This window comes from Micropterus salmoides, unplaced genomic scaffold, assembly GCF_014851395.1.
Source record: "Micropterus salmoides isolate LMB-PRFRI ecotype aquatic unplaced genomic scaffold, ASM1485139v1 Ms_hic_scaffold_3, whole genome shotgun sequence".
Taxonomy (NCBI): domain Eukaryota; kingdom Metazoa; phylum Chordata; class Actinopteri; order Centrarchiformes; family Centrarchidae; genus Micropterus; species Micropterus salmoides.
Genome location: NW_024042261.1, coordinates 11,575,810 through 11,594,754, shown reverse-complemented (window position 1 = coordinate 11,594,754; position 18,945 = coordinate 11,575,810). Strand labels below are relative to the sequence as shown.

The 18,945-nt window shown below is 41.4% G+C and overlaps 1 pseudogene; it reads left to right on the top strand.

Moving 5' to 3' along the window:
- Nucleotides 1-7,226: 7,226 nt before the first annotated feature.
- Nucleotides 7,227-16,569, top strand: LOC119882750 (annotated as a pseudogene).
- The last annotated feature ends 2,376 nt before the right edge of the window (nucleotides 16,570-18,945 follow it).

Here is an 18,945-nt window from a genome sequence, read left to right as displayed (position 1 = left end):
ACATATTCAGCACCTCATCATTTGAGATGGATCATCAAAAATTGTCAATACAGGATTGCTATTTCATTTCATTTCACCTGTCTCAGTCCTTTGTACACTGTAACCCGTATTAGGGAGCTATTTGATTTCACTGTACTAGTAAAAGTCATTTATTAGAACAAAAATTTCTAGTTTCATAATAACACTAATTATCTTAGAGGTGTTTAGATGTTACTTGTATGAATTAATAAGCAGCATCTTTCCTTGGTACATCATTTGCTGTAATGCCCTGTCATAATACTATACAGAGTAACAGTAAATCAGTTAGGCTTTACAAAGTCAACATGTCTTTAATTTTACCACAATATTTGCCTTTACCTTTAAGATGCTAATGAACATTTACTTCATCTCTCTACAGCTACTTTTTATTTATCCATTTGTTCTTAAATAAAAAGAATAGTAAGGGATGGATGAGTAGTGTTTTCAAGGTTATACAGCTTTAATGTCAAATTTAATTGCAAACACCCCTAAACAAGTTCTTCCATTGTTCCCTCTGCTAATCTTTATGCCTTCCAGTTGTAAAACAGCTCCCCTACTGGTCGAATTGAGAACAGAATTCTCCCAGTTCATCCAGAAAGAGCTTCTCCACCAAGATGTAGAGGGAGAGATAAATAGTCTGGAAGAGAGCTGGGGTCTCATTTATAAAACTGTGCGTAGAATCCTCACTAAAAATGTACGTGCGCCCAAAAGCCAAAAATAGCGTACGCCAAAAAAATATTCAGACTAATTAAACCGTGTGTATGCACACTTTTAAGCAAGTTCCCTTTATAAATCACAATCAACTTGAAATGTGGTGCATGTGAAGGAGCAACATGTCCGACCCTTCAAACGCCCATAGTTGCCTATAAATGGTCAGTGAAACGCCCCTCATTAATATTAATACGTCCTGACTGCAGCAAGAAAAGGAGGCAAAATCTGACAGAGAAGCTACAAAACGAGATTTAACTCAGTGTGACACTGACGTTCCTTTTGGTGAAGCTGAAGCATGTTGTTTGGAAAAAACTGCACTGGAGGAAAGGGGGCACCGGAACTCCACCCCTTTATAACCGATCTGCAGGAATGGATATCCCCCTTCAGTAGTGACGTCACTGACCGGAGGGGGTCACAGAGGTAATATTTTTATATATTTTACACAGTAGTAGGCCCATTCATTTCAAACAGTTTCATCCTTCTGCCATGTGAGTCGCCTTCTCATTTCTCCTCTTTATGTGCGTAGGCATGGTTCAGAGTTTACTTACAGGAGGCACATTTTCCCTCACGTTTGTTTTTTATAGATCACTTTGCTTGGGAAGTGGCGTACGCACGTTTCCAGCCCTGTTCCGCAGAGACCCCAGGGGCCTCATTGATAAACGTTGCGTATGCACAAAAGAAGGCGTACGCCGCTTTCTACGCAATAATTGGTATTTATAAAAAGCAAACTTGACGGGAAAATGTGCGGTCCAAAGCATGTCTTACAATTAGCAGCCTACACAAACCCCCGTTTGATCGATCTGCAGTGTAAAACAAACATAAATGCAAATTAACACATTTTCAAAAAGAAAAGTGAAATATGTTCTGCAATAATATTGGCATGTTATGCAATTCATCCTCATAACACAGCTGTAGCTTGTCAGATGCAATCAAATGGACGGTAATAAAATGCCATGATGCCATCACAATGCGTAATGATGCACAATGGCTGATCTTGCGCTCTCTCTGTGGCAAATGGAAGGATTCGGAGTGAACACATCTTCAGACAGCAAGAAGACTTGCTGGCAAACGAGGACGAGTGGCTTATGAGCCGGTTCCGACTTCCTCGAGCTGTCCTGTTGGACCTCTGCGGTCTTTTGGGCCCAGCGTTACAGAGGAGCACACGGAGGAACCACGCCGTGCGAGTCCCGCTTCGAGTCCTGACAACACTAGGATTCCTGACGACTGGACCTTTTCAGAGGGAATTGGCTGACAGGTCAGGTATATCAGCTGACCCTTAGCCGGGTAATGCCAGACGTGTTAAAAGGCATAATAGCTTTGTCCCATGATTGCATAAAGTTTCCACACACGGCGGGTGAACAGGCAAACAAGAAAGCTAAATTTGCAGCCATGTACGGTTTCCCAAATGTAATCAGTGCTACTGACTGCACTCATGTTGCCAAAAGGGCACAGAATGTTAATGAAAATGCTTTCATTAGTTTCATTTGTTAGCTTTGTACTGTAGGAGGGTATTAATACTGTCACAGTTATAACAAATAAATAAACATATTTTATACACGTACATGGTACTACAAATTAATATTGTTACAAGTTGGCTCTGTCACAAGTTTAAGGAAGTACAAACAGGAGAGAGCCCAAACACAGGACACTGGAGAGTTGACTGAAGGAGCACAGGTTTTAATCCAAAACAACAAAAACTCAGGCTTACATGCAGTTCGGGTGTAAAACGTCCAAACAGAGCATCAGGCAGAACACTCCAAACACGACAATGGCGGGACAGCGACTGAAGAGAAACACCAAACACAGCCTAGGCTGTATAGGCTACACAGAGGGCCTTTGAAACATAAGCTTAATGGATTAATTGTAAACATAAAGGCAAACATGGAAATCAGTATTATCTAGATTGTCATGTATATGTGGGTGAGAGTAAAATGTAGTGAGTGCAAAAGCAAAAGCTACATAATAAGTCAAAATTGAAGCGCTGGTGTATCCGAGGGTGGTGCATGGTGCTGTGGGAAACAAAAAAGAGAGTGGGCAGAGTTGGCAGCCATCTTTAATACAGGTGAGCCAGGCTGAACAGGTGAGCCACATCTCCTGACGACCCTGGCCTTGGCTCGGCCTATAGACAGCCTGAAACACCAAACCAGCTCAACACAACACAGACAACCACAGGGTTGTCACAATACCAGTATGCATCTGGAACTTCTAAACTTACTGCTTAGCAAGGATTATTTCCTATGGCCTACCTTGTGATTGTTTATCTTCCACAAACGAAAAGGTTTGTGTAACATTATTGCACAAAATGTACTGGATTTTTTTATTGCAGCGCAAAATCTTATAGAAATAAATCCACAAATGTGACATTTCACAGTCAGTGTATTACCATAATAGTCTCAGCATCCAATAATATTGACTTTTGCAGACTGGATGAACAGGTTTCATATACAGTCACTGTCAGGGTGTGTCTCTGTTTCAACACACATGATCAAGCCCTGAGAAATGAAAACAAACAGTGTTGACAGACAGGTGTAGTCAGTTATGTCCATTGATGTGTGATCTTTCCCTTAATCTCACATAACGCTCTGTCATTTGGTTGCATTGACTGAAGTCCCTCCTCATAATGTCTTTACCTTTTTTACTGAAATAGTCTGTCCTACTCTTTCTCTTATTTACATCCACTCTTCTCTTCTGTCTGTCTTGGTAGTTCCTATGGTGGATTGTGTGTGGGAAAGAGTTGTGGCCATATACTGTGTAAAAGAACTGGACGTAGCCATCTTGATGACACACAGTGGGACTTAAGTTTTGAAGTTGAGAGTTTGGTATTTTGGCAGTCACCATCTTGATTTTTGGAACAAGAAGTGACAATATTTGGACAAGAGGGTGCAGCTAGCTAGCTTGGTTAGCAAGATGCATTGGCAATTCACATTAGACGTGACATTAATTGGGATGCTAATTTTGCTCCTCAAACTTAACAGCTGACAGGTTGCAGTTGAAGCCACTTGTCCATCACCATGTCTAAAGCTTACCTTGCTTTATCATTTTATTGCCAAAGCCAACAGGAGGCTCTTTGGGTCTTTCTACCAAATGTGGTGTTGTCTGGCCAGAGTGGCTAGGCAGGTGGTAGGTAGGCAGACTCAGACAGCATATGTTTGCAGAGGTGATTATTTTACTTACAGTTGTCTGCATTTCACAGATAATTCGACAATCAAACAAACAGACTTAAGAAAATAACACATTAAACTTGTAGCAATGCTAACAAAAGGCACATGTTCACAGTGGGGATGGGACGCTTGATGGTGACGTGTTGACGCAGTGTCGAGATCCTGAAGCACAGACGTTTGGAAACGCTGCTCCAAAGCGTGGTTCAGAACGTCAATGTCACGTGACCGCAGTGAAGCGAGGCTTTGGTGCGTTTCACCCCTTCTTCTACACTTGATTCACAGTGTTTGGAACAAACCAAACACCGGCCTCTAACACATTTGACAGATTTGTTCCAAGGACCCACAATCCTTTTCCCGCACCTGTAGGCCTATGATGGCAAAATACTTATCTTTGCCAGCAACAAATGTTCCATGTGACCAAACTTTTCAAAGGCTGGGGATGTCAATTATGAAAAAAACAGACTCAGCCCCAAAACCGCTGAATATTTCTGAATAAAACTCTTGACATATAACAAATGTGAGACATTGTTCCATTTTTCATTTATCATTCTTGAAACAACTTCAACTTTACTCAGTTACGGATTTTTAATCCATTACACCTCATCACTGCCAGCACTCATTATTATTAATTATTATTACACTAGGGCCTATATCTTACCTGGTAATTATCTTTACACCTCTGTTAATAAGCTACTGTATAATAACAATATAATAATAATGTAGATATCCACATTTATTATTATATTCTTAGATTTGTGTACTTTATTATATTATGTACTCAGCAACTTCAACTACCTAGTATTTCTATTCATTTTATGCCTTGCGAGTAGCTGCAACATAGAATTCACCCTCGTAGATCAATAAAGTATTCTGATTCTGCAAATGGATAGGGTAGTGATTTAGACATATTCCTTTAGTGTGAGAGACGTGGGTTCGATTCCCACTGTGATACATGTGACACTTAACCTCTAGTTGCTCCAAAGCTGCGCCCTCTGATGCAGCAATTATGATTGGCTTTTGAGAAAAGCGTCGGCTAAATGAGTGATTAATTGTGAAACAACACACAGATGTGTTTTATTAAACACACTTTTGTTGCGGTCCCCATCTGCTGTCTCTGACAATCTGAAAGCGTTTGTGTGTTTGTTGTGTGGCGATTTCTCCGAAATAAAATCAATGTATTGATAAAGCATTTAGAATTGTAAACGCGGGTCAGTTATTGTTTCAATGAAACCCCTACCAACATGTGTCGATATCAGAAATGACCAGTAGGTGTCACCGTGGAGACGGGTGTCGAAGTGTTTCGAAGCCTCAACACAATTCCGTAATTTTTAGCCGGACCTGGGAGGAGCATCTGCAACATCTTGCCGATGTCTTTCAACGCATCCAGAGCGCTGGTCATCAATGCGACGAAGTGTCACATTGCCAAGTCAGAGGTGCAGTACCTTGGCTATGTGATCGGAGGAGGCAAGGTTGGAAAGGTAGAGGCGATTGCAGCTTCACCGCTACCCAACACCAAGACGAGGCTAAGGTCATTCTTGGAGTTAGTTGGCTGGTATCGCCGACTTATCCCTAACGTCTCATCATGATCTGCTGTACTAACTGACATGACTGGCAAAGCCTATCCCGGGTTGTTTGTGTTTGCATTATGTCACAGTCGACAGCAAAGCATATGGTAAGTTAGAGTAAACACATTTAAAGTAAACTTAACACTAGAGAACGAGCCAGTGAGCTGATGTATAATTGGCAAACTACACAGGTCTCGTGGTAAATTTGGTAGTAAGCAACCCACATGTGTAAGGCACCAATTTGTTTGCCTTCTCCTCACCCCAGAACCAAAATTACAGCTGGCCCATCCTCCAGAGAGATACAGGGGGCTCCAGAGGTGCTAACCAGCATACACAACATCTGGGGCCCCATCCACACTACCACGTTTTTTTTTCAAAAATGGAGTTTTAAAATGAATACGATCTCCGTCCACACCAGCATTTTAGCTGTGTATCAGAGTTGATCTGCGTCTATACTAAAACGCACATCGAGTAGCCGTTCAGGTACACTGGGCATGCGCGTGCCGGTGTAAACTTGAAGAATATGGTCTATTCCGTAGTAACAGAAGATTTGGCGAAAGAATAAACAGACGAAGAACCAGACCAATTTTATTTTTTTGCATGGACCAATGACGAGCTGGGACTGTTACTGAAAGTACACGGGAGTTAAAAGCAAATGTGGCAGCGGAACAGAACAGATTTTTGAGTGGAATTATTGTGGCCAGCCTAAAGTACACCTGTGCAATACCTATACTATGTGATCAGCATCTTGATATGCCACACCTGTGAGGTGGATGGATCATCTTGGCAAAGGAGAAGTGCTCACTAACACAGATTTTGACAGATTTATGAACAATATTTGAGAGTAACAGGCCTTTTGTGTACGTAGAGAAAGTCTTAGATCTTTGAGTTCAGCTGATGATGAATGGGGGCAAAAACAATTGCAAAAACTGTTGCGTTTATAATTTTGTTCAGTGTACTTAAAATGCGACAGTGATGGTACCTAACTTGCTTTTTGTCCAAGATTTTCAAGGCCCAATTATAAGTTGTGTTGTGCTCTCAAAATTGACAAACATTAAGTTACACACAGGGATTTAACCATAATTTGTCCTTATTGTCATGCACAACGTTGTGTTGACACGGCATTAACCAGGAAGTTGTCAACTCATCCATCACTCGTGTGTGTTGTAGCTCACAACTGCTCATCAAGTTAGCCAAGTCAGAGCTGCTGACTCAAAGTAGGCCCTTTATTGCCAAACACCAAGTAACCAAATTAGGATACAGTTATGAGTCATTAGCAAATTGTTAGTTAACCATTAAATTGTTGGATACCAACTAACCTTCATCTGGGTGACCAAAGGGATGTGTGAATATTTGATCTGTTTACTGGTTGTACATGTCAGATTTATTGCATGACTCAATAGGGACAAAAAAAAGCTCTTGCTCACAGACATTGTCCACTTAATCAGCTGAGTCAGTGGACTGGTAAAGGAATAGATCAAAAATATTTTTAGCATTTTTTGAAATACAAAGATACATAACGTGGCTGCTGAATTTTGTAGTTTATTTTGATACACTTAAAATTAGTGTATCTGTTGTCTTATTTTAAAATACATTTTGATGTATGTTTGCCCATCCCTGGTTACACAGACAGGATAAGCAGGTTTCTTAAACAGTCTCAGCCAGGGTGTTTCCCATCCAAACCCACGTGTGTAAGTAGGTAAGTATTCACATACTAAGAATTATCCAATGATGTTTGAACTTTGCCATCATTAAAAGCCTACCACTAAAGTCCCTCCTCTTTTTGTAATTTTCCCTGAAATTGTCTCTTCTGCTCTTGTTCTCATTTATATTCTCTCTTCTGTCCTGTCAATTTGTGTTGGTGGATTGCCTGAGTGGAAAAGTTCCAGTCTAATTAGACGACCAGAAAGACAACTTAACTTTCAGGTAAAAGAAGTCACTTTGTGCTTTCAGGTAGTATTTGGCTGTAATAACTAAACTGCAAACTCTTGGGGCTTGGTGGTACCAGGTGGAGAAATAAGCTGATTAAGTATTGGTTACTGAACCAATTGTAGATTGACATTTTATTGTCTAATTTGATTGGTGTAAAAGTGCAACACATCAGCCATCAGTAGTACTTATGTATTTTGTTCATCTCTGTCAGCTCTGTTTTTTTTTACCCTACAAGACAACCGACTGACACGACAAGCATCTAGGTGGAACAGTGGTGCAACTCACTCACTAATGCGATTTGCACCTGAATTAATACAACTTTCTCTGCCATCAACCCTCTTCATCCAAACTTTACAGCATTGATCCTTCTCACCATGTCCAACCAACCCACACAGTCCCAACACCAGGGTGACTACATGACCCTGATGAGAGGCTTGAAAGAGCTGGACTTCCGGGGTCCTTGTGTTCCCAGTGACCTGGTGCTGATTGGAGACCATGCCTTCCCTTTAGCAATGAACAGCCAAGGCCAGGTCCTGATGGCTGCCTCTCTGTACGGCAGTGGAAGGATCGTGGTCCTGGGTCATGAGGGCTACCTGACCACCTTTCCTGCTCTGCTAGAGAACGCTGTGACCTGGCTGAGAGGAGTTGGATCTGAAAATTTTTTCTGTCGGGATCCACACAAACGTCAAGGCAGTCTCTGATAATCTCAGCAAATCCAGCTTCCAAGCAGAAGTTGTGGGGGCCTTTAGTGGCAACGTGGGGGTGTATGTGACTGATGCCTACAGCGTGGGTGCAGACGTAAAGGACCTGGTGGCATTTCTGAAAGCTGGAGGAGGAGTGCTGATAGCAGGGCAGGCATGGTGCTGGGCTGCAGATCACCCCAAGGAGAACATGCTGCTTCAGTTTGAAGGCAACAAGGTTTCTGGTGTGGCAGGGATCTACATCTCTGAGCGCAAGTGTGAAGTAGAGTGCCTTCCTGTCTACCCTCAGATCCCATCTTCCTGGATGGCTATAGTGTGAGTGTATACTTTACTTGCACTTGCTTTAATTGCACATTTAGAAAGGCTCCACTTTACAAGGTGACAACTTTTAATCTGAATTATATCATATACTGTCTTATCTGTCATACTTGACATCCATCTTTTGTCTTCCTCTTCACTCTTTAAAATACAGAAACGGTAAGGATTTTGAGGATGACCTGGAGTTCTTACTCCAGGGGATTTCAGAGTTTGACATCAACACTGGAGGTTTAGCTTCTGAGGTTCTGGTCCATGGACCACTAGCCTTTCCCATCGGGGCCACAAACAATGGACGTGCGTTCCTAGCAGGAGCCTACTATGGGCAGGGACGAGTCATTGTGGTTACACATGAAGGATTTATGGGACAAGAGGTACAGTTTAAATTAAAACTTTGTTTTAGAATTTCACTTGCCTTCATAAGTCAAATTGAGAACATAATGAGGTTTTGCTTATATGGTACGTTTTATTCCTAAACTATATGTGCACATTGTCATTATGTGTTATGAAGGCATAATTTCTAAAAACAATCTTTAATGTAAATGATTAATTTCTGCAGTGTGTTGAATAATGAGACATGTGCTGATCTGCCAAATCTTATAATGAGATTAATAAACTACTGCCTTTATCACAGACATTTGCTCCATTTTGGAACAATGCCATTCATTGGTTGGATGAAGGCCGGCAGGGGATCGTTGGTGTAGTGCACGATCCAGCACTCCAAGTTCTCAGCAAGTCAGGGTTACAGTGTGAGAAGACAGACTTCAGAGAAGACCTGAGTGTATTTGTGTGCACGGCGTACAGTGATAATCATGTGGAGGAAATCCAACACTTTGTGGCAGAGGGAGGAGGCCTGCTGATTGGTGGACATGCCTGGTACTGGGCACAGACACACCACGGGCAAAACGCAATGACAGAGTTCCCAGGTATGATAATGCACCACAAAAGTTTGATTAAATACTTCCCAGTTCATCCCATGATAATCCCACAACATAATGCATGCTAAGCATACTCCAGGTACTACTGTCTAAATGCACATGCTGGTGGGATAATGTACTAGGCGATGATTCATATTCAGGACAACTCAAAATGTAGATAGGTAATTCTAAAAAGCTTATAAAATGGGCTACTGTAGAGAGCCAAGAAACTCATAAAAATATGTTTACAGCCAAACTGAGGATTTGCCAGCCTCTACAGAATTACAACATGGAGGTACATGCAAATTAAACACAGTGACCAGGTACACGGACTCTAAAGTTAGATTAATTTGACTGCAGATGACTAGTGAGACTGAGCTACTGGGCTTGCATAGAACATACAGGGGAACAAGGGACAGAGAAAGGGAAAGTTGGCTGTCTGGATGCCTTTAGGGGGGGTTGGGGTAGATAACTGACGACCAGGTTTTCCTCAAAATGAAGTTTTTCATACATGTCCATTCATATCGGAAAGCAAGAGAGTTTAAACCTGAGGGGCCACACTCACACTCGGGGCCTGCTGTCATAGTGAGGGAGGGAGATAAGATATTGTTTGAATATGGGGATGATGGCACACATTTTCAAACAGTTTCTCCTCCCAGACATTCATAGTGTGGCACACAAACCAAACCTCCGCATGCCTGGCCAATCACTGCGTGAAGTGAGTGAGAATGTAAATTGTTGATTTTGGAAAGTTACAGAACAGACACAGTGTGCACTATATGGCAAGAAGGGGTTAACACTCTAACAATGGACAAAGGTGGTACATTATCTAAAACAGATTATGAACGAAGGTTTCTCCTGAAGAAAAATATGTTCTTTGCAAACTGAAACGTTGTCATGCTTGTTATTTTCTCACAAAATCTACCTCAGTTGTCACAAACTTCTGCCAAGAAAATGGCTTGCTCTAATGGCTGAGATGGTGTAGATCCCAAAAAGAAGACATGAAGATTCACAGCTAAACTGTGAAGAACACTGGTGCTGACAACAGGCAGGAAAGCTAGGAGACAGGACAGACAAGACATTCTGGTAAAGATGAGTGCAAAGAGGGAATGTACAATATAGGCTGGTGATTGAAGATCACATACGGCAGGCACACAAGGATAAGGGTTATTCATCATATAAACTGCAGCTGGTGAGAAGTCAGGCAAACGCTAAGGACAAGTGGGAAGAGACAAGTTCATGTTCTAAGGATGTACCTACAGTCAAACTCTAACTATAACAGTTAAGCCACTAAGACACAGTAGATGAAATCAGGTTTCCTGGAATGTCTTTCAGGGAACAAGATCCTGAACAAAATGGGCTTGAGCCTGTTGGGGACAACAGTCGAAGGCGGTTTATACAAGGCCCCTGTGCCCAGCCAGGCCATCAAAGATACCTACCACTTCCGCAACCTTCTGGGCCGCTTTGCTGGCCATGTAACCAATGGCAAAGAACTTACCAACGACGAAGAGGAATATCTTAAAAAGCTGGGTGGTGACTGTGCCAAGTACTTGCACATGAAGGCTCATGACTGCTCCTCCTACATGCAGATTGTGTCCACCCTCACTGACATCTTAATGAAGTCAGACATGCCTCAGGTGAGTAGACAAAATAGACTAACATGTATGCTTAAGAAAACATTCCAGTAGAACAGCACAAGGCTAACAACCAATCAGATGTGTTAGAGAACAAGTCAGATTGTTTTCACATTTTTGCTGTGCAGTCTTATTCATCTGATGATTAAACACTGGTGAGTTTTGGTTGCCTGTGGCGTGGAGTGGAATATCAATGATTTGCCACGAAACGGGAAGTTGTTATAACTTGTGTGTACATGCTGTACCAAACTTTATGTGACACATCTACATGCTAAAATTCTGTTATGTCATAGCGCCACCTACTGGCAACCGGAAGTATGCCCTGTGTGAAAGATTTTCTCAGTGTGTTCCACAGTTGATGTACTGGGACATAATGTATCGTTACTGGGTGCTCCTTTGCACCACATAGAGGACAAAGACAGTGACTTTTAAGTATTTCATGCAGCTTCCAAAGTGCGTGACAATTCAGAGCAACACTATGTGACGCGCTTTACGTGCAAGGGCCCCTGATGTAGCAGTACTTTGCAGCAGTAGTGGTAGCAGTCACAGCTAACAGCTGACAGCTCTCACATGTATTTACTTTAGTAAATACCCTTTCTAGTTTCCCACACTTTGGGAATCGCTGTGTTAGAACAACATCGTTAATAATATTCATTGTTCATTTCATTTAAAGGTGTGTGACAGCTGCCCTGTAAATACTGCAAAAGACCACCTACTCCTCAGTGTGGCAGCAGAGGTATACAAGGTTTCCCCAGATCCTGATGCTCTCCTGCCCTACATCATCAAGGATAACCCATTGCTGCCAGTTGTTTACAACCGCAGGATCAAGATTAATGTTAACACAGCAGGTCAGACCTTGTTGTGGACAAATACGTGAACTATTCATGAATTATATTTACGCTACTGCATTGCATTTATCTATGTAAATATGACTGAGTATAATCTTTACTTCTGCGCTGTGTGTGTGTGTGTGTGTGTGTGTGTGTGTGTGTGTGTGTCAGGAGGGGAGGAGTGGATCAGTACAGGTCTCTACCTCTCTCCTGGTATGAAGACCTACATGGCCATACCAGCAGAGATGGTCAACAAGGAATGGAAGGTAGAGTGCACAATATTGAGTTCATTGTGTTTCTGTTAATGTTGCACTCCCAATGGAGGGCCAGGCCATCCCATGCAAGCCTCAGTCCCCAACAGTGACTAGGCAACATGTTCCTAGCCCGGTCCAGACCCCAGTCCAGCTAAATTTAGAGGGGTAAACTATTTTGTAACAGACATTGCAAGTAATTCAGTCCTCTCAGGTCATTCAATCTTTGAATGTACTACAGTCGTCATCATATCCAGCTTTCCAGCCTTGCATCCTTTTATTTATAGTACAAACAACACTTACTCTCAGTAACACAATTCCATGTCTTCCTCAGATCCAGATAGGATGTCAAACAGACCATCTCAACGCTGCAGAGTTGAAGAGAGCACCATGTGTTCATGAGCGATTTCCTGTTACCTCAGAGCTGATGCAGGTGTGGAACCTGTGGGGTGGACTCATCTACCTGGTAGCCCCACCCAAAACACAAGTGCACGGGGTAGAGGTCATAGTGCAGATGGCTGTACCTGCGCCGTACTATAGATCAGGTGAGTCTGTGGTGCTTGAAGGTGTGGTATGTGTCTGCTGATATGTTTATTCTTATGGGGATAAATAGAAGGTGTGTAGTGATTTCTGTCAATTATAATAGGGGATAATATGGTTGTTGTGGGATTCAGGGCAGTGTAAGTTGCGACATCTTGTTCAAAATCGAATGTAATATCATTGCTTCTCTTAAAATGTCGGTTGATATTGGCAATTCAAGTGAAATAGTTTCAGTTTAGCAGTTGTCCCTTAAAATATATAATTTTTAAAAAATTGTGCTATAATTCTTTGATCTGATTTGAATCCCTCTCTTTATTTTTTCAGGTATGACAAAAGCAGCTGATTGGTTGTTGTTGCGCACAGCCCCTGCACCCTGGGCAGAGTTGGAGTTTGACAACATCATCCTTACTGTACCATCAGATGTTATTCGGGACCTAGAGCGCCCTGATGAGCTGGCGGCACTCTGGGATGACATTATGAGAGGCATTGCAGATCTTGCTGCCATCCAACACAAATTTCCCCGCAAAGAACGTTTTGTTACTGATGTGCAGATTTCCCATGGTAAGTGCATTTGACTTTGACTTTGTGTTTTGTTATTTGCTTATCCTGTTGAGAGTCCCGGAGAGATAAAGCCTGTCCTAGCTCACACTAGGTGAGAGGCAGGGTGCACCATGGACAGATCACCAGTTTATCAGTTCATCATTTCAGACAGACAACTATTCACATTCAAACCTACGGACAATTCAGAGTTTCACTGTATCTGCATGTCCATGTTAACGCCAATGGGGCACTGTCAGTGCTAACTATCCATATACCGCAAACTTTGTGGACTAACCCTTTCTGTTGATGTAACAGGCACCAAAGCAGGTCTTTGCCACTATGTTCATCTACAGACATTTAGGACAGATCATAAAAGTAGCCTATGTGAGTTTTCAAGGTATGCTATGGCTATGAGTGCACCCTCAAAAACTCCAGAGAAATAGCCTACACAGCACATACAAATGTATAAGGCTTGGCATGAAAATAAGCATGGGCCACACTTAAAGAATAGAATGATATATACAGAGTTTGCACAAATGTTAACATTTTATCTTTATAGACAAGCATCAATCATGTCAAAGTATCAAAAACGTTACACACTCACATGTTCACTGAACTTGAACATAAGCTACAACAATGAAAGTAAGTAAGCCTATAATGCAAAAGTCCAAAAAGCACTCCTAAACACTCCTAGCCCACAAAAAAAAATATATATTGATTACGATGTTCAGTCACAGCACAAAAATATATACACGTCTTTCAATAATTTTTACTAGATAGCCTATATTTAATGTTTTCGATAGTCTATAAAGAAAATACAGTTAAAGATATTCAGTGGCGCACAGAAGCCGTTGCCATGGTTACAGCAGTGTTTCCTTGCAGAGTGCTTGTTGGTCTGTCTGTTCACATGAGTGCAGTGAGACCCCGCGGATCCAAAAGAGTACACAGGAGGAGGGTTGCTCCCTGTCTGAAAAGGCTTTATAAACAAACAGAAATGCTTAAACATGTAGCCAGCTGTGTGGAAGCTCTTAACACTGGCAGAAAACACAGAGAGAGAGATAGCACGGACACTGTGGATGCGCCGTTTCTTGATAGATTGTAAAAAAAGCTTGCCATATTATCACTGCTGCTGGTCAAGTTGACAATTAAAGGCAGGCCACTGAGAAATCTCCCAACTCTCCAGACGGCCAGACCACCAGTGTTCTCTACCATAGATATGGAACCATTAAGATCGTTTTTTTTCTGTTAAGGTTGGATGCATGCAGGTTATCCTATCATGGCACACAAGTCCACAGCCGCTGAGCTGGTCAGCATCAACGACATCAGGTGTAAAGGTCTGTGGGGCCCCATACACGAGCTTGGACACAACCAACAGAGAAGCTGCTGGGAGTTCCCATCACACACCACAGAGTGTACATGCAACCTGTGGTCAGTGTATGTGCATGAAGAGGTGCTGAGGATCAACAGGGAACAGGTGGAGTAAATTAGTTTTATTTAGTTGACAAAAACAGAGACTAACGGCTAGAACACCCTGGTCTTAAAGGCTATGGTGACATATTTTTACATCAATAGATGTTACAAAAGACTACTGTTCTTTCGATGTAATGTCATTTGGACTACATTGTTTAACCAGAATTTGAAACACAATTTCATCTTGTTCAACGCAGGCTCATCCAGCTATGACTTCAACAGATCGAAAGAGTCGAGCAGAGGAGTATGTTAAGGGGGGCAAGAAACTCAGCAACTGGGAAATGTGGGTGGCCCTGGAGACATATATGCAGGTGAGAGAGAATGACTGTATATAGCACCCTGTAGAGAGACTATGTTACACTGGAGTCAGCACTTAAACAAAACTGCACCTCTTCAAAGGAAAAAATACTACTAATAAAATTCAAGTAGACTGAAGGTCTGTAGCCCCTTTCAGCTTAGTGAGGCTTTAGTGGCCATTACACACCAAACAACAAAAATATTCTATTCTTCTTTCTATTCTTTCCTCTACCTCTGCCTCCTTCCATGTAGCTCCAGGAAAAGTTTGGCTGGGATGCCTTTAAGAAGGTGTTTGCTGCCTACCACAAGATGTCCAACTTTCCCAATGACAACTACGGAAAGATGAACCTGTATGCAGAGACCTTCTCCCAGACTGTGGGGATGAACTTGGCTGGATTCTTCAAGGCCTGGGGCTGGCCCATCGAAACAGCCACTGAAGAGAAACTCTGCAACCTGCCTCCCTGGAGTGACCACCCCATGGTCCAGTATGACTGAACATCAGACTGCTGCTGATTAACAATGTAGAGAGATTACTGGGTATTTTAATTTACTGACTGTGTTTTCTTTGTTATTGTATGTTCCGTGTATTTTGACCACCACTACAAGGTGGGCTAGATTTGTATTCTGAAGATGAGTTAGAAATGCAACATTTATCACTTTTGACATTAGACACATTAGACAGCTTTTTAATTTCACAGTACTAGTAAAAGTCATTTCCAAGAAAAAGGGTTAGTTTCAGGGTCATAATAACAAATTATCTTAAATGTGTGTCAATGTTACTTATGTGAATTAATAAACTGTAAATTTCAGTGGTACATTATCTGCTCTAATGCTCCATCTTAAAAGGCTACTATACAAAGTAAAGTCAGGTTAACTAGTTACTAATTCTTTATTATTATTATTGTTATTATTATTATTATTCACTAACTATTCAGTCATGGTCAACATGTCTTTAATTTTACTACAATGATATTTACTTTCACTGTCAGTGGAAAAGTAACATAAACATTAACTTCACCCCTTCGGTTTACCAAAATGTCCCTCTGAAGTTTTTGAGTGATTAGCTGAGGGAAAAATTTGCCACAATGGTCCAGATCTAACTGTTCATTATTTCCTTGACTCCAAATTATGAGAAATCTGAATGAACAGAAATTTTAGTGAAAATAATATTTATTACTGTGCCGCACTAAACCTTCCTCATTTAACAACTTAGGGTTTTTTATTATCAGCTGATTGTCGGATGCACATGTTGCCATCAATCAAAAGGCCTAATCCAATTCATCTAGGACAATTGGCATTTGCTGGATTGGTTATTATTCAGTTTTTAATTTGGGTTCTGTATAATTTAAATTTTTATCAATTCACTTTTTAGCTAAAGATTGTGAATCTGTAAGTACACAGCAATACAATGGTTGGTGTCATACAGCATATTCTCATGTAGCTAGGATGGGCCAAGTGCTTCCATAATTTGGATTTTGCTCATCAACTAAGTTGTAGGGTTCTGTGATGCTTCGAGACCTGGGTTGATATCTGACTGTCAATGTAACACCTGTAATGCCAAGGATTTGGGAATTTTTTGTTGCAGTTTCACATTATAACTTTGTAATGATGTTAGCTTTGTACTGTAGGAGGGTATTAATACCGTCACAGTTATGACAAATAAATAAACCTATATTTTATACATGTACATGGTACTACAGAGACTACATTAATATGAATATACATCTGGGACTTCTGATCTTGCTGCTTAGCAAGGATTATTTCCTAGGACTGACCTTATGATTCTTTCTCTACCATAAAAATGAAAAGGTTTGTGTAACATTATTGCATACATTTTATTAGATTTTACAAACTCTTCAAGAAAGGTCTCTTCAAGAAATGAATACACAAATGTGACATTTCACAGTCAGTGTATTACCGTTATAGTCTCAGCATCCAATAATAATGACTATTGCAGACTGGATGAACAGGTTTCATATACAGTCACAGTCAGGGTGTGTCTCTGTTTCAACACACGTAATCAAGCCCCAAGAAATGAAAACAAACACAGTGTTGACAGATAATGATGCAGGATCTTTCCCTTAATCTCTCATAAGGCTCATTCTGTGGGTCGAGATGTCTAGTGGGCCATGAGCCAGAACCCCATTCTGGAGATCAAACTCCTGGAGTAGGAACTCAAAGTCTGATTCTGAATTTCTAAGGGGTGAAGAAGGAAAGAAATGTGCCAAGATATGAAATATACAGTTTTTTATAGAATTATTCTGATTCTGTATTTAAAAAGACAAAACAGAAGGAAGATAGAGACATGGAGATCAGAGGAACAGAAGAGGAATTTACACTTTGTTAGGGGCATTACCCATTGTTTTTAGACACCCTGATGTTGTTCTAGGGATGGCAATGTCGGAGTATCTGTTGGTCATCCACAGCATTCAGACTTCAGTATTGGATGGATTGGATTGAAACTTTGTACAGACATTTATGGTAACCAGAGGATGAATCCTACTGACTTTCTGGTGACCATTTGACTTTTACTGTAACACCAAAATGAGGTTGACATTTGCGTTTCTTAGTGAAATTTCTCAACAACTTTTTGCCCAAGGCCATCTTTGTTGCCAGGCTCCAGATGGGTTCTGCCTTCGCCACCGGCTTCTGAAAGGGTACCGCCTACATCACCAACCTCCAAGTCGTCCGTCAAGTGGCCTTCCAGACCTGCTTTCCCTGCTACCTCAGACCAGGCTGTTCGCTTGAGGTCTTCTGCACCACCGTCTTGCTTCTTGCTCCTGAAGCCCTCCTCCCGACCCTATTGACCCTCCCTGCTTGGTGTTTCTGACCAGCCTTTTGTGACGTCTGGGATCCGCCCCTTGAGTGGGGGTTCTGTCACAGTTAGCTCCTCAATCCCTCTCTTCAGCCACACTCTCTCATCCCCCGGCCCTCTGCAATGCTTCCTGTACCTGCCTGTCTACCAACATAGCTTATATAGTAAGGTTATTCATTTATGGACAATAAATCATTGAACTGCACCTGTCTGTGACCGTGACAGCAACGCCAACATGAGGTTGATGTTGCTATTGGATGGATAGGTATTACATGTGGTACACATATTCATGGTGCCTAAAGGTTGAATAATAAATACTTTGATGTAGCTCTGACTTTTCATCTACCACCAATAGGTCAAAGTTTTTACTTTTTTTACTTAAAATATGTCAATGTCTACCTTCTGGATTGGCACAGAATATGGTACAGAAACTCATGGTTCCCAGACTATGACTCCTAATGAAGTGGGTGATCCCTTGACACACCCTCTAGCTCCACCATGAGGTTCAAGGGTAAGGTGACCAGATTTCTGAAATGACAAACGGGGACATTTGTGGTTTGGTGGTCATGTCATTAAAAAATGACATTTATGTTAATATATATGAAATAATTAGAGGCTGTAATCACTTTCTGGCAAGTAGAATAATGCATTTTATGTGTTGTTTTGGCCATTTAAAGGCAATTTAAGAGGTAAAAAGTACTAGGTGAGTTATAATCTGTCAAATATAACTTCTAAATTAAATCAAGTCGTTTTGAGGCAAAATCTACTTTTCAGTCAATATGTGGAAGCTGCAATCACTTCAAGTGGTTTACATAGGTTGTGTTGGCAATTTAAAGGTATTTCAACAGGTAAAAATGAATGGATCGATTGGTACACAGCAAGCTAAATAATGTAGGTCATGTCTTTATTTTATATATAACTCATATGGTGATCTGGTGGCTCATCCTTCCCAGTCCCTAGTTTGTCCTATTTTTTCCCCCCTTCCCTGTGTGTCTGTCTACTTTCTGTCTGTTGTTTGTTGTTTGCATGTCTGCAGGTGTTCCTGAAGTTCCTGGAGCTTCCCACACACCTGAAGTCAATCTACTAATCACCACTGCTGATTTATACCCGGCTCATTCCTCCAGTATTCGCCAGATTGTCAGTTAACCTATGTGGTCAACCACTCGTCAGGCCAAACACTCTGCTAGTGTTTCTCTACTCGTGTTGCCATCATCTAATGTGTGTTTTTTTTTGTCTCAGGGGATCGCT